The sequence below is a fragment of the Microtus ochrogaster genome, unplaced genomic scaffold, assembly GCF_000317375.1.
Source record: "Microtus ochrogaster isolate Prairie Vole_2 unplaced genomic scaffold, MicOch1.0 UNK10, whole genome shotgun sequence".
NCBI lineage: Eukaryota > Metazoa > Chordata > Mammalia > Rodentia > Cricetidae > Microtus > Microtus ochrogaster.
In genome coordinates, this window is record NW_004949108.1 from 4490288 (window position 1) to 4505098 (window position 14811).

The window sequence follows — 14811 nt, forward strand, 5'->3', positions numbered from 1 at the left end:
GGTTCAAGGCTCTTGCCAACCCTAAGGTGGCTCCCTTATCTAAGAATTGTGCTTCCGTGCTCCCTTATCCAACCTTCCTTTATCCCAATCCTCCTTTTTCATTTTAAAAACAACTTCAGTTTCTAACCCAAACCCCAAAGTAAACATGTTGGTTGCCATTAATGCAACAGTAACTCTGTAATTCAAGAATGTTCACTTCTGTCTTGTTTGCACTCTTGCGAGCTAGGTCAACTTAAATGTCCATCAACAGAAGAATGGAAACAAAGTTGTCCCAGGCTCCTGACAGGGAGTATTACTCAGCACTTCCAATGAACAGACTGTAAGGTCAGGAGAATCTCCCGAACATTCTCATAAGCAGAGCAGAACAAAGAAGTCTAGGTTACAAATGAAGGGGTGGGATTCCACACGGAGAGCGTTATGCTGATAAAGTCTGTCTCCCTTACCAAGGCCATGTAAGTCCCTTTCGGTCCAGTACAAAAGGCTAGGTGGAGAGGCAAGAAATTGTTTTATTTTCTTGATCTGCAGTTTTACTTAGCCCAGGCTGGCCTCAAACTCAATGTAACCTGTGATGACTTTGAACTTCTGATTCTCCGTTCTCCATTTCCTGGAGGGCTGGCTTTACAGTCATGGGCCACCATGCCTGGCTTATGCTCATGCAGTGCTGGGGAACTCGCTGAATCCTAGGCAGGGTTACTTAGACTCCCAACTTCTTGAAATACTTTTATTACAGAAACATCTGTATCCAGTTAGGCTTGGCTGGGTCTTAGGCACAGGACAGGGTTCTTCAAGTAACTGTCCCTAGTCTGGTCTGTGCTTGGAATATATTTCCTAATTAGAAAAGAAAGCTGGTGCCAATGCCATTGTGAAAACGAAGAGGAGGAGCATCCCTCAGCCTGCCCACTTTTGCAGGAGACTGACCCTTATTCTCCCATTGTCTTCCTCTCCTAGCCAGACTGGCTCTGTTTTTCTAGGACCCTGGCCCAAGCCATCTGCTCTGGTACTTTTAAAAAAAGTCTCTCTCTCTCTCTCTCTCTCTCTCTCTCTCTCTCTCTCTCTCTCTCTCTCTCTCCCTCCCCCCCTCTCTCTTGTGTGTGTGGGTGCACGTGTGTTGCAGAGGTCAGAGGACAACTTGTGGGTGCTCCTGGATCCAACAGAGGGGTTCAGTTTTTGGCTGCGAGCTCCTGTCCCCATTGAGCTAACTCATCACCCCTCCTGGAGTTCTTGAATGGCAGGAGGGGACAAGGCACTGGGTTCGTCCTAGGCGAGTTCTGAAAACACAGAATTTCCCAGAAAGGGATAGTGGCGGCAGAGGAGACGATGAGGACGGTCCTGGGTCCCTTCTGTTGTTTGATTTGCCCCACCTCCTCTGCGAGCCGCTTGTGACCACCTCTGCGGCGGCAGAGAGGTCTGCCGTGGCAATCAGGTTTGTTCCTTCCTTCCCGCGCTCATCTTTCTGACCCACGCTCGCATCTGGGGAAGTTCGGGTTCCACCCGCGGTGTCCAGGGTCCCAGAATCTCCATCTGTAGGTCTTAGGTATGTTCCTTACTGCAGGGGGCTCACTAACCTCCACTGTCGGGAATGCGAGTCCCCTACCTCTGTCCTCTTGAACTGCCGAGGGTGCTGTCCTGCGGTCCACGGACACGCCCAGCGTCGGGTGGAGCCGTCTGGGGGAGGGGGTCTTGCTCCCTAGCGCGTCCCCCCACCCTACCTCCTCCTCGGGCTACTGCGGCCAAGCAACAATTGACCTCTGTCCCTGGAGGCTTCCGACTTCCGCGTGGACCCCTCCCGAGCTTGCGAACCCTGTGAGATTCCCAAGGAGGCTGCGGGTGAGTGCAGCTGAGGCGGAACAGGGCGGGCGCGACACCGGCAGGGTTGGTTAGTCCCCTCCTGCGCCCACACCTGGGTAAAGCGGCTGCCCCAGCTCAGGTCGCTCCACAAGCACGGCCGCCCGCAAGACCCGGACGGGAGGACTCCGCGACTCCGCGGCTCCGGGCTTTACGCAGCTCCGGCTCGGGCAGCGCGGGCTCCGAGGACCCCCGGCGAGGACAAAGGGCGCGAGGTGAGGGTGGCCGCGGGGAGAGGGGCGAGCAAAGGGCTGTGGGAGGTGTCCGTGTGTGTGTGTGTGTGTGTGTGTCTGTGTCTGTGTCTGTGTCTGAGTGAGAGAGACAGCCAGCCAGAGCCAAAGCCAAAGCGCTCTTGGCACATGGTGAAAGCTCCTGCTGCTTAGGTAAGAACTTTAGGAAGAAAGACAGCGCTGCTCCGGGTTGTGTGTTCCGTGGTTCTGTGTTAGGGAGCCTGTTTGCACCCCGAGGTGGCATCCGCGTCTTCTGCAGTATGGGACATGGGAGAAACGCGACTTTTCCCCAGAGTGGCCATGGGAACCTGTGAAAGGCTGGTGGCAGTGGTGGTCATTGGTTGAGGAGTTTTGGTTACTGGATCCCAGCAGAGAGCTTGAAACAAAGGCTACTGGCCTGAAGTCCAAGAATGTGTGTGTGTGTGTGTGTGTTGTGGTGTGTGTGTGTGTTTGTGTGGTGTGTGTGGTGTGGTGTGGTGTGTGTATGTGTGTGTGTGTGTGTGGTGTGTGTGTGTTTGTGCACGCGCGCCCACCAGGTCGCCAGTGATCAAGGGTGGTGGTGAGGCCAGGAGACCCTCCAAGCAGAAAGACACTGGGCCATTTTGCTGTCATAGCTCATTGAATCCCTCCTCCTGAGGAGCAGCCAAAAGAAATTGCCTACTTTATAGACTGAAGTTTTTCTTGAATCAACTTTCATTATATAGTCAAGTGTTGCCTCGGGGCTTGAAAATTTTTTTATTAGCCCTTTGAAAAACGATCAATGTGTAAATTTAACCTGAAAAAAAAAAGCTCATTTAGTCGCACCAAGGACACTTTTGCCTTTAATGCTGAGTGTTCCACTAGAGGATTCCGAACGTAGTCTTGTGCCTAGGTCTAGGTTTGCAGTGCTTGGTGGAATTACATTGCTGGGAGTTTTCAACAGGACGTTTGCCTCAGTCTCGGCAACTTTACAGGATGTCTTTCTCAGAAGCAGCACTGATTCAGAATGTTTGCTCAGAAGTTTGCTCCCAGCAAGCCACCTAGATTTAAATGTAAAACACCTTTCTGGGCGAGGGGCTGTGTCTGTGGGTCCTCACCACCCCATTCCTAAGTCTGGTTCATGTAAAGTTTGCAATGTGATCTGTGACATTTTGGTTCTCCTGTAACATTTGCACAAGGCATTCCGTTCCTTCTCATTCTGGTACTCGTATTCTTTATTGAGTTAGGAGTCGTTTTGATCTGAAACTGGCCTCCCATTTTGGCCCTTCTTGTTTACGTGGTTTGTGGCTTAAAATGTTTTAAACCTGGGACAACAGTGGCAATCTTTGACTTATAGGTATTGCTTTGTATCTGTCCCCTTGTTTAGTAATTTTAACCAGATGTAATCTTCTAGACCAGCTAAGGTTTCTGTGCATTGATTGTGTTTCCATTTAGGAAACCCCTGATGGAGTCTCCCTGACCTTGCTCGGGTTCCATCTGGCCCTACCGATTCACTTAACATTAGAAGTTTCCTTTAACTGTGTCCAGTTTTGGGCTTCAGCATTTGAATTATGTAGAGGTTCTGAGGCAGCCTCCAAGTAGAGCTAACAACAGGTCAGAAAATCCAAAAGGGAAGGGTGACAGAGAGGGCGAGTCCCCTGCCCGCTGCCCCACACCCAAGTTTGAAGATCAGAAGCCGCAGGACCAGGGGTTGACAGCAAGGCAAGGCTGTTTATGAACGGTTCTTCGTCAGGAGAAGGGAGTTGCTTTGGTGCACCTCACCTTTCCCCTTCCAGCTTGGTGCTCCAGATGTGGTGAGGATTCCGTTAGAGCTTTCCTGGAAGCGATGAAGTTGAGATCGGAGCAGCTCTTCTAGAGGGTCTGTGGATGTCTAATCCTGCCCCAAACACCCCAGGCAGTTAATCTGTCAGTCAGATATTCCTTAATGGATAATTTTGGCTTTTGGTTCAGTTTCTACATACGGTGATAAATTGTAGTACTTTGAGGCTAATTATAGTAAAAAATATAGCAGGAGAAGGCTATGGCAGAAGTAATACACATTTGTGACCTCAACTTTAAGAATACGCAGGGGAGCTGGGCGTGGTGGCACATGCCTTTAATTTCAGCACTCTGGAGGCAGAGACAGATGAATTTCTGACTTTGAGGCTAGCCTGGTCTATAGAACAAGCTCTAGGATAGCCAAGGCTACACAGAGAAACCCTGTCTCAAAAAAAACAAACAAAAAAAGCAAAGGAATTAGAAAAAAAGCATAAGAATTAAAAGCAAACCAGAAATTATAATTATGATCCATATTTTATTTTCTTGGCATTAAAAGTGAGTTTCTGATTGTTTCTAAAAGTTGGTCTTTTTTTTTTTTTTTTTTTAATTGAGACAGGGTCTCATTGTGTATCTATGACAGCCTTGGAACCACTATGGAGACCAGGCTGACCTTGACGTGATCTTACCTTCACTGATCCATCTGCCTCTGCCTCCAGAGTACTGGAATTAAAGGCCTATGTACCTATGCCAAGAAGTTGGTCAGAATTACAAGATAGTCAATTTCTGTCATTTTGTATCTGGTTTCTCTACATAATGATTATGAGTATTAAGTATCTTATTTTAGAAAATGATTGCATATTGTGTAGACAAATTATAACTGATCCATATATTTTGGTTTTTCGAGACTGGGTTTCTCTGCATACCAGCCCGAGCTGCCGTGAAACTCACTCTGTAGACCAGGCTGGCCTTGAACTCTGCCTGTCTCTGCCTCCCTAGTGCTGGGATTAAAGGCATGAACCACCTTAATCTAACCCCTTTCTATAGCAATTTCCTACACTTGTGTTCTTTTGACATTCTTTCTATAGTGAGAAAACACTCCTGACTGATGGTAATGGTGTATCTCAAACTTCCTGCTCTTAAGAGCTGGCAAAAGATATTTGACTTCTAGGACAAGGGGTGAAATGAATGAAGTCTGGCTTAAACTCTATTGGTCTCTGGAGAAATTACCTAGTTTTTTTTAAAGCCAGTTTTGAGGTCATTTAGCCATCCCTAGGATACAATTTGCATTGTATTTATGATGCCAAATTAAGGTTTTTGGGAGACAGAAATTTGTGCCTTAATTTTGTTTACTAGGGTATGGTTTGACATAGATGTGTGTATAATGTTTTTGTTCTGTTTTCTTTTGAGTGGAAGAGATATATTTCAGTGTGTGTGAAAACCCAGCTCTCTTGGAAACATTCAGTGTAAATCTTTTTTAAAATAAGATTTAAATATTATTTAAAAGTGTGTATGCTTTTGTGCCTGCGCATGTAAGTGCAGCTACCTGTAGATGCCAGGAGAGGGCGTTGTATCCCACAGAGCTGGAGTTACTGGTGGTTGTGAGCGACTTGATGTGGATGCTGGGAGCAGAAGTCAGGAACTCTTCAAGACCATCATGTTTCCAGCTGCTGAAATTCTCTCTGCTCCCCCGCTCCAGGATAAATCTTGATGCAGTTGATTCTCATGACTCTTCGTTATGGGAAATTACAAAGCTAGATCAGTGTGCCCTGATGAGCAGAAAGAGGTAGATTGGACCTGGGGTTGTGTAACAGAATGGCCCAGGTCCTGGAGTCAGGGAACCTGTTTTACCCTTCACTGTGACCTTGAGGGAACTGGTTCTTCTCTCCGGACGCTTGTTCCCCTTTGTCCCTTAAGGAAGTTGACCTAGGTCACCTACAAGCTTCCTTCTGACTTTAACTTTGTTTGTAAGCTTTGACTTTTTCGTTGACTTTGATGCCTCATAAATTGTAGTGCCTGGGTCAGCATTACAAAATGTACATTCTTGGATCCCCACTTAGACCTACTCAGAAACTCTTTGACTTCAGGTGTCCCGGATTACAGTCAGGTTTAAACAACATTACTCCATGAATATAGCCAACATAGCTATGAGTGTAAAGGAGTAAGACCAGGGCTGGGAAGGGAGCTCAACCACTAAAGTGCTTGCCTTGCATGCATGAGAACCTAGGTTGGATCCCTGGACTCTCCTGAGCAGGGGGCATGCATTTTCCTCCCTTCCAGGCCTGGAAGCCCATAAGGTGAATGCATAGGGCATTACCGACCGTGGAATGACAAGGGTTGGGGGGACATTCATCATTCAGGAACTCTGAGAACTGACATGTTCTTGACTTGTAAGGATTTGGGAAAGAAATCGTGAGATACAATATTTCTGGACAGGAGTCTACACAGGCGATTTCATTAAAAGACTGAGTTCTCCCGTGGTGACACCTCCATTTGCAGTGACTTTAATTTGGCATCCCCCTTCCTCTAACCCAGTGTTTCCTCATCCTTTCTAATGCCATGACCCTGTAAGACAGCTCCTCATGCTGCGGTGATCCCCAGCCATACAGTTAGTTTCATTGCTACTTCATAACTGTAATTTTGCTACTGTTATGAATTGTAATGTAAATCTCTGATATTTCTGGTAGTCTTAGGCAACTCCTGTGAAAAGGTCGTTCGACCTCACCAAAGGGGTCTTGATCGACAGGTTGAGAACCACTGCTCTAGGACACCCACGAGAACACCGAGGAAGCACAAGTCACTGTGGTTACCCCACTGTCCATTACAATGGCTGGCCCATAGTAGGTGCTCAGTAAATATCTGCTAAGTGAATGGGTGTTCGTTCTTCTTGTAACATCTGGGACACTGACAGGAACCATTAAAAAGGAATTAAAGGTTTACCTCTGTATGAATCAAAAATGTCATTCAGTTTAGTGTTGTGTTGGGGGATTTGAGCCCGTGGGAACGAGAAGGGGATGCTGGATTCTCTGGACCTGGAGTCATGGTGAGCTGCCTGATGCAGGCACTGGGAAATGAAAAGCAGCAGGTGCCCTTCCGAGCCATTGCTCCAGCCCTTGAAGCAGGCTTTTTTGTGTGGCAATGTCGTAGACCCTGGGAGGAAGCGTAGCAGTGACCAGATGCTTGTCCTGCCCGAGTAGTTCATTTCCTCGCGATGTCTTCACTGCGTGGCCTCCTGACTTAAAGCTGAATTACACTGATTATATATCACCTCTTCTTGAGCACCAATGGTATGAGGAGCTATTTTGGGACTTACCATAGGCTTTACAACCTGGCAAAGCTGGGGTTACTGTTCATATTTTACAGGTGAGCAGGCTTCCATGCCTTGTTAAGGAGAAGTAGTATCTCAATAAAGACGTTTGCAAGGAGAAAAGGGTTGCCCCTCACCCCAAGACCACCCGTACCAAGATCTTTCTACATCGGACTGTATTATTCAGCTCTTTTTTGTGTGCACTGAGTATCTTATTTTACATTTGTTTTTTGTTGGTGTGCACACACTTGACACGGCATGCTTTTGGGGTCAGAGTGCAACTTGTGGGAGTTGGTTCCCCCCTCTACCACGTGGGTCCTGGTTAACAGGCTTGGCAGCAAGCACCTTTACCCAGTGAACCACTTTGCAGGTTACACAGTGAATATGTTTTAAAAAAATATTTAAAATAAAATTTAAAAATATTTTACATCCCATAGTTTATCATATTTTACATCCCATCATTTACTGTACACAATTCATTTAAAAAATACATTCAGAGTTATGCAGCTTTTCCACTGTCCGGTTCCGGGCTTTTTTTTTTTTTTTTTGATTTTCGAGACAGGATTTCTCCGTAGCTTTTGGTTCCGGTCCTGGAACTAGCTCTTGTAGACCAGGCTGGCCTCACAGAGATCCGCCTGCCTCTGCCTCCCGAGTGCTGGGATTAAAGGCGTGTGCCACCACCGCCAGGCTTGCTTCCGGGCATTTTTATCGCCCTCAGAGGAACCAAGGACCCAATAGCCAAACAACGGGCCGCCACCTTTCCTAAACCAGGCCTTGCACCTCTTTGTTGGCGTCTGCTACTGTACTGGGATTCTTTAGATAATTGCCTGGGAGAGACAAATGCTTACTCTCACGAGAGGGTAGAGTCCACCCTGAGTTGGGCTCCACGGAAGCGTAGTTGGAGGGTGTTGCGTGAAGGCAGGAGTAGCTGCTGGCTTTCAAGAATGGATGTGCAGGAGTCAATATAAGAGAATAAAAGGGTAGAAGTTTGGTTCAGTAAAAATGGTTTTCGAGGATGTGGAGACAACTCAGTGGTTAAGAGCACTGGCTGTTCTTCCAGAAGACCCTGGTTCAATTCCCAGCTCCCACACAACTCAGTGGTTAAGAGCACTGGCTGTTCTTCCAGAAGACCCTGGTTCAATTCCCAGCTCCCACACATAGCAGCTCCCACTGTAACTTCTCTTCCAGGGGATTCGACACCCTCATACAGACACACATGCAGGCAAAACACCAATGCGCCTAAAAATAAAAAAAATCGCATCATTAGCAAAATGGTTTGCTACAGGGGAGCCTCCCCCCCCCCCCAAGTCCAGCCTCAATGGCTCACGTCCCACTTTGTGGACGGGAACTGCCCTATAAAACAGTGCTGCCAGTTGCCTCTGGACTCCTCCAGGGTAGTGCTGCTGAGTGGCCTCTCCCGAGGGGTGGTGGTAGCTAGGGAACAGTTCTTTATCTCTGGGGGCAGGGATCAGTTTGAGCACAGACACCGCGGGGGTGAGGGAAAACAGAAACTCAGGCAGCAGGAGCCCAGCTACTGAAAGCCTCAGGAAGCAGCCTCCCCACTGTCACCAGGACTGATGACAGGTGGTGGCCTAGGGCGGAGTGGGGGCCTCCAGAAATTATGACCACATAGACTTGTCTGCCAAGACATCTTGAAGAGGCACCCCAAACCTCTAATTCTCTACTTGGTTATAAATTGCGTAGAGTACACATGGAATAAATGACATTTGAAAATGCATGTCACTGGGCCTGATGGAACATGCCCATTTGAACACTCTGGAAGCAGAGGCAGGAGGATTGCAGCAAGTTTGAGGCCAATCTTGCCTACAGTGTGAGATCCTATCTCAAAAAATTTAAAAAGGCCTAATAAAGATGATAAAAATAAAATTAATTGTAATTTATGTTTCTTTTCTCCTACTAAATATTCTTATATTTTTGTGTGCTCATGGTTGTGTGTGTATGTGTGTCTGTGTGACTTCCTTCATCACTTTCTACTTTGTTTTTTGAGACAGAGTCTCTTGTTGAACTTTGGGGCTTGCTATTTTGGGGCTCGCTATTTGGTTAGACTGGCTGGCGGTTGAGCCCCAGGGATCTTCCGTCTCTGCCCCCCAACACAGCTGTATCCGTTGGTGGTGATTGTTTTAACTTGGGTGCTCGGAGATTAAACTCAGGTCCTTCGGGCTTGCATGCAAGCACCTTACCCTCCGAGCTGTCTCCTTAGCTCTCTTGAGCTGCTTGTTATGATGCAGAAATTCAAAGTTTCTGCTTATTTGAACACTGATTTTACTGTCCGGAAATGGCACGGTGTCCCTTATTAGATGGACATAACTGAGCTAGGATATCATTTGCTTTCAATTCTGTCATTGTTTTTTAATTTATTTTTTAGATAGGGTCTTTCTATGTGGCTTTCCCTGTTCTGTAATGCACTTTGTAAACCCATGTTGGTCTTGACCTCACATGGATCCACCTGCTTCTGCCTCCAGCATGCTGGGATTAATGGTGTTCGTGTGTGCGCGTTCCTGCGTGTGCATCTGCCGCCTCCGCCACCACCACCACTATACACTGCTTGATAGCTGTTTTGGCTTCCAAGTACTAGGGCTGGAACTACAGGAGTGCCATCCCCTTTGGCTTTCTCTTGGGGATAGCTGTTGGGGGTAGGAGGAGGTGTGGAGTTCTTTTTCCACTTTGGGGATAGATTGAACTCAGACTGTCAGGCTTGGGGACAGGCATTTACTTCCTGAGCCCTCTCTCCGCCCCTCTCCCCTCCCCTCTCCCCGCCCCTCTCTCCGCCCCTCTCCCCGCCCCTCTCTCCGCCCCTCTCCCCGTCCCTTCCTCCACCCCTCTCCCCGCCCCTCTCTCTGTCCCTCTCTCCACCCCACTGTCCACTTCTTTCTGCCCCGCCCTCTCACTGGCCTTCCCAGATCAGAACCTGTACTGTCACAAGATGACCGATTGTAAGTCTAGGACAGACCCTCCAAGCGTCCATCTTAGGTGAGGAGGGTTGGCAGTGCGTGATCCTACAATAGGATTTCCCCTGAAGATGGTTCCACCCTGAAGGGACACGGTGACCTCAGATTCTCTCTCACAGAAATTTCAGGCCGTCAGGTACTACCTACCTCATGGCCTGTAGGCAAACCTGTAAAGCTCCTGGACTGGTGGTCCTGTGTTCTATAAGAAAGAGGCTGAGCAAGCCATGGGGAGCAAGCTTTTAGCAGCACCCCTCCATGGCCTCTGCATCAGCTCCTGCCTCCAGGTTCCTGACCTGTTTGAGTTCCTGTCCTAACTTCCTTCAATGCTGGAATACAATGTGGAAGTGTAAGCCAAACAAGCCCTCTCCTCCCCGACTTGCTTTTGGTCATGGATTTTATCATAGCAATAGTAACCCAAGTAGGATAATATCTAAGGTCACAATTGCTGGGTTTTATGTTAGGTGCATGCTTTTTTTTTTTGTGTGTGTGTGTGTGCGTGAGAGTTTGGTCTGCACGTGTGTTTGGTCTGCATGTGTGTATGTCTGTGCACCACATTGATGTCAGGGGCCTGCAGAGGTGAGAGGAGAATATCAGATGCTTTGGAACTGGAGTTACAGACAGTTGTGAGTCACCATGTGGGCCCTGGGACTTGAACCTCGTTCCTCTGGGAGAACAGCCAGTGCTCTTAACTGCTGAACCATCTTTCCAGCCCATGCATGGTTAGTTTGTTTTTTTTTTTTTTTTTTGAGACAGGGTTTCTCTGTAGCTTTTGGAGCCTGTCCTGGAACTAGCTCTTGTAGACCAGGCTGGCCTCGAACTCCCAGAGATCCGCCTGCCTCTGCCTCCCGAGTGCTGGGATTAAAGGCGTGCGCCACCACTGCCCGGCTTGCATGGTTACTTTTATGAAACGTTGTGAAGCGGTTTCCTGAGTGACTGTGCCCCTTTATCCTCCCATGGCTAGGGCACAGGGTTCTGGTTTCTCAGCGTCTTTGTCAACATTTGGTATTATTACTACTTTTTATTTAACCATCCTGTAAGGTATGTGGTGGCATTTTATTGTGCTTTTGAAATATTTATCACTGAGTCATGATAGTACATGCCTTTAATCCAAGGAGACAGAGGCAGGTGGATGTCTGTGAGTTCCAGCCCAGTGTGATCTACAGAGTGAGTTCCAGGACAGCCCGAACTACACAGAGAAACCCTGTTTCAAAAAAAAAGACAAAACAAAACGAGAAGATTTGTTTTTATTCATGTGTGTGTGTGCCATGCATGGGCTGGAGAAGCCAAAAGAGGGCACTGGATTCCCTGGAGCTGCTGAATTTGAGGTGCTGGGGAAAAACTCCATTCCTGCGTAAAAGCCGCAAGCGCTGTGCACCGCTGAGCTGCCAGGCCGAGCTGTCGCACTAGCCCACTCTTGTTTTGTTCTCTTAATTACTGTTTTCCCCCAGGTTCTCTGCTGTCTGTTGGTTCTTTCTGTTTAGTAAGGTGTCTCTCCACAACGTTGGCCCATTTCCTGCCTGCGCTGTTGTGCGTGCCTCACTCTGCCGCAGTTGGACTGTGTTTTGTGAACATCTTATCGCTGGTTTGTTTCCTCATCTTAGCAGGCTTTTTTTTTTTTTTTTGAGCAGAACTTTTTAATTTCAATGAAGTCTAGTGTATGAGCTGTGTGTCCACTTGTATATGTATGTCCGTGTGTCTGTATGTCTCTTTGTGTTTGCTTCTCTGTGTATATCTGTATCTGTGTGTTTCTGTGTGTGCCTGGGCATTATGCTTTTGATGTCAAATTAAAAAAACTCTTTGGCTAGCTCTAGGTCATGAAGACATTCTGTTCTCTAAAGCATTGTTTTCTGGTTGTGTGCTGGGAGCCGCTGGGAGTCAGCTGTTGTAGATGGCGTCAGGGTTTAGGTCCAGGTTCACTTCTTTGCTAAGTTGTTCCAGTACCATTTATTGGAAAGGCTTCCTGTCCTCTGCTGGATTGTTCGTGAGCCAGTTTCTTTGAAGATGGTCTGGGTTGGTGCTTTTTGAGCTGGAGATGTAGCTGAATCTGTAGAGCACGGAGTTCCCTCCCCAGCATAAACTCCATGTGTGATGTATACCTGTAATCTCAGCACTCTGGAGGTGGAGGCAGGGGACCCACAGCTCAAGGGCATCTTTGGCTACATAGAGAATTGGGGGCCAGCCTGGACTACCTGAGACCTTGTCTCAAAAAAAAAAAAAAAAAAAGAAAGAAAGAAAGAAAGAAAGAAAGAGAAAAAAGAAAAAGGAAATTTAAAAAGACAAAGTTGGTAGTGTTTATGAACAACTTGAATAGATGTCTGTTTAGGTACTGGAGGCTTCCTGATAGCCATAAACACAGCTCATCAGCTTTGGGATGCTGTGAGTTAAGACTGTGTTCTAGTTAAGTGAAGATATGAGTCAGGGCAGGCAACTTGGCTGGGCTGGTGGCGTCTGGCACCCTGGGCTGAACTGGGGCACCCTGACCTGTAGGGTGAAGTTAACCTTGTAGTTGGTGTGGGCATGACCTGCCTGGGCTCCTTCAATGGCTGGCTTGCCTAAACTGCTGGCCAATTTTATCTATCAGCTCCAGTCAGACCTCCCCACGTGAATTTCCATTTGTTACGATTACTAGCAATGTTTAAAAATGCTCTAATACACAGATGTGTTCACTAGAGAAGTCAAATCAAAAGTGAAATTATATACAAATTGTCTCTGAAATTTCCTTGCCTAAAAAAATTCTCATGAGCCCTAAATTATTGCTAATTTTGAAAGAAATTATCTTTTTTTGGGGGGGGTCAGTTCTCTCCCAAACTCCTTTCTCAGTCCAGCTGACTGATGGAAACACAAAGCTAGTTTGGAAACAAAAATTCTCTCAATGGCTGAATCTGGCAAGAATTTTCAACATGGCTGGCCATGCCGCTGAATGAGGCTTTTGTGTGTGGGGGCAGAGGTCACTCTAGAGAGCCCAGTAGTATTAAAAGGTGGGGAGCCTGGAGTCCGGCTGTGGCCAGAGCTGGGAGAATGAGCTTTTGTTTCCCCTGGTCCCAGTGGTGGCTGAGGACATCAAAGGCATGTCTACATACTGTTATCTGCCCTGTCCCTTGCCCTGCCTGCACAAGGGGGTCTCCCTATGGGGAGCCAGGGTGAGGGCGCCCCCGTGCTAACAGCCAGTGTTAATTGTGAGTAGGGATTGATCAATGACATTTCTCTGTTTTGTTCAGAGGAAAATGCATGGATTTCCTTATCTGATTAAAAGATTTAGAAGCATTCTCTTCAGATTCAAGGATTATGGGTACTGGTGGCAGAAAATTCATAGATAGAAAAGAATACAAAACAATAAATGAATTCCTTCCCCCTAGAGATAAGCACTGTCAGCATGAAGAATCTTTCTTTACAGTTGTGTGTGTGTGTGTGTGTGTGTGTGTGTGTGTGTGTACCACAGCAGGCCAGAGGACAGTCTGCCACAGTCTGTCTTTCTGCCATGTAAGCCCAGGGATAGAACACAGGTAGTTGTTGAAATATTAGTGGCGGGGCTGCATCCCTGGCACCCGGCCGCCTGCATGGCTAGCTTATGCCCTGAAATAATTACACAGAAACTGTATTCTTTTAAACACTGCTTGACCTATTAGTTCCAGCCTCTTATTGGCTAGCTCTTACATATTGATCTAACCCATTTCTAATATTCTGTGTAGTACCACGAGCTGGCTTACCAGGGAAGATCTTACCCTGCGTCTGTCTGGAGTGGGAGAATCATGGCGACTCCCTGACTCAGCTTCTTTCTCCCAGCATTCTGTTCTGTCTACTCTGCCTACCTAATTTTCTGTCCTATCAGAGGCCAAGCAGTTTCTTTATTACTTAACCAATGAAACAACAGATAGAAAGATGACCCTCCTCCATCAGGTAGTCACGATTAGCAGCAAGTGCCTTTACCCTTTGAATCATCTTGCTGGTCCTGTTCCCTGCCATTGTTGTTGTTGTTGTTTGTAGCGAGCCAGACAGAATCGCCATTACAAGATGGCACCGACATCCTGTCTTGTTGGAAATAAACAACTCCATGTTTGGCTATGCCTTTGGGAGCTGCGTGTCCCCTGCTTCCCGCATGCACGGTGGATAAGGTTCCTTGGGCCTATCCCAATGCAGTCTGGTGTCAGCTGATAGTGGCAGCCAATCACAGGGCGACCCGTGTGCCATTTCCCTATATAAGCAGCTGCCTTAGTGCTGGGGGGGGGGCTCGCTTTCTGCTCTCCCTCAACCAAGGGCACTCCAATTAAAGCATGACCTGAGAAGAATCCTTGTGTGGTGGTTGTTCTTTCTCGCTGGTCGAGAAGTTCGCCGCAGTTGTTGTTTTTTTTTCTTTTCTTTTCTTGAGATAAGAGTCTCACTGTGAAGCCCTGGCTAGCCTGGAACTCACTGTGCAGACCAGGCTGGCCCAGAACTCACAGAGATCTGCCTGCCTCTGCCTCCCAGAGTGCTGGGATTAAAGGTGTGTGCCACCAATGTTAAAAGGCTGTTCTGCAGTTTAGATACCATCTCCTTGTCACTCTGGGGGGAACGTCTGTCTGTGTCCTTACTGTAAGTATCACACTATGCATGTTTTGTTAGCTGCAGAGATCAGATATTCTTCGACATGATTTCTTTAGATTATGAAATTTTGGCTTTGAACAATTTGAAGTTGTATTGTTGCCCTTTCTGGTATAGTCAAATATTTTTATTATATAGTAAATAAATA

At 47.2% G+C, this 14811-nt stretch overlaps 1 protein-coding gene across 1 annotated transcript in view; it reads left to right on the forward strand.

The window, feature by feature from the left end:
- Nucleotides 1–1193: 1193 nt before the first annotated feature.
- Nucleotides 1194–14811, forward strand: part of Greb1 (growth regulating estrogen receptor binding 1) — a 128941-nt gene continuing 115323 nt past the window's right edge. The window contains exon 1 of the mRNA XM_005366529.3: nucleotides 1194–2060. The gene's annotated coding sequence lies outside the window, so the exon portion shown is untranslated. The remainder of the gene's footprint in view (nucleotides 2061–14811) is intronic.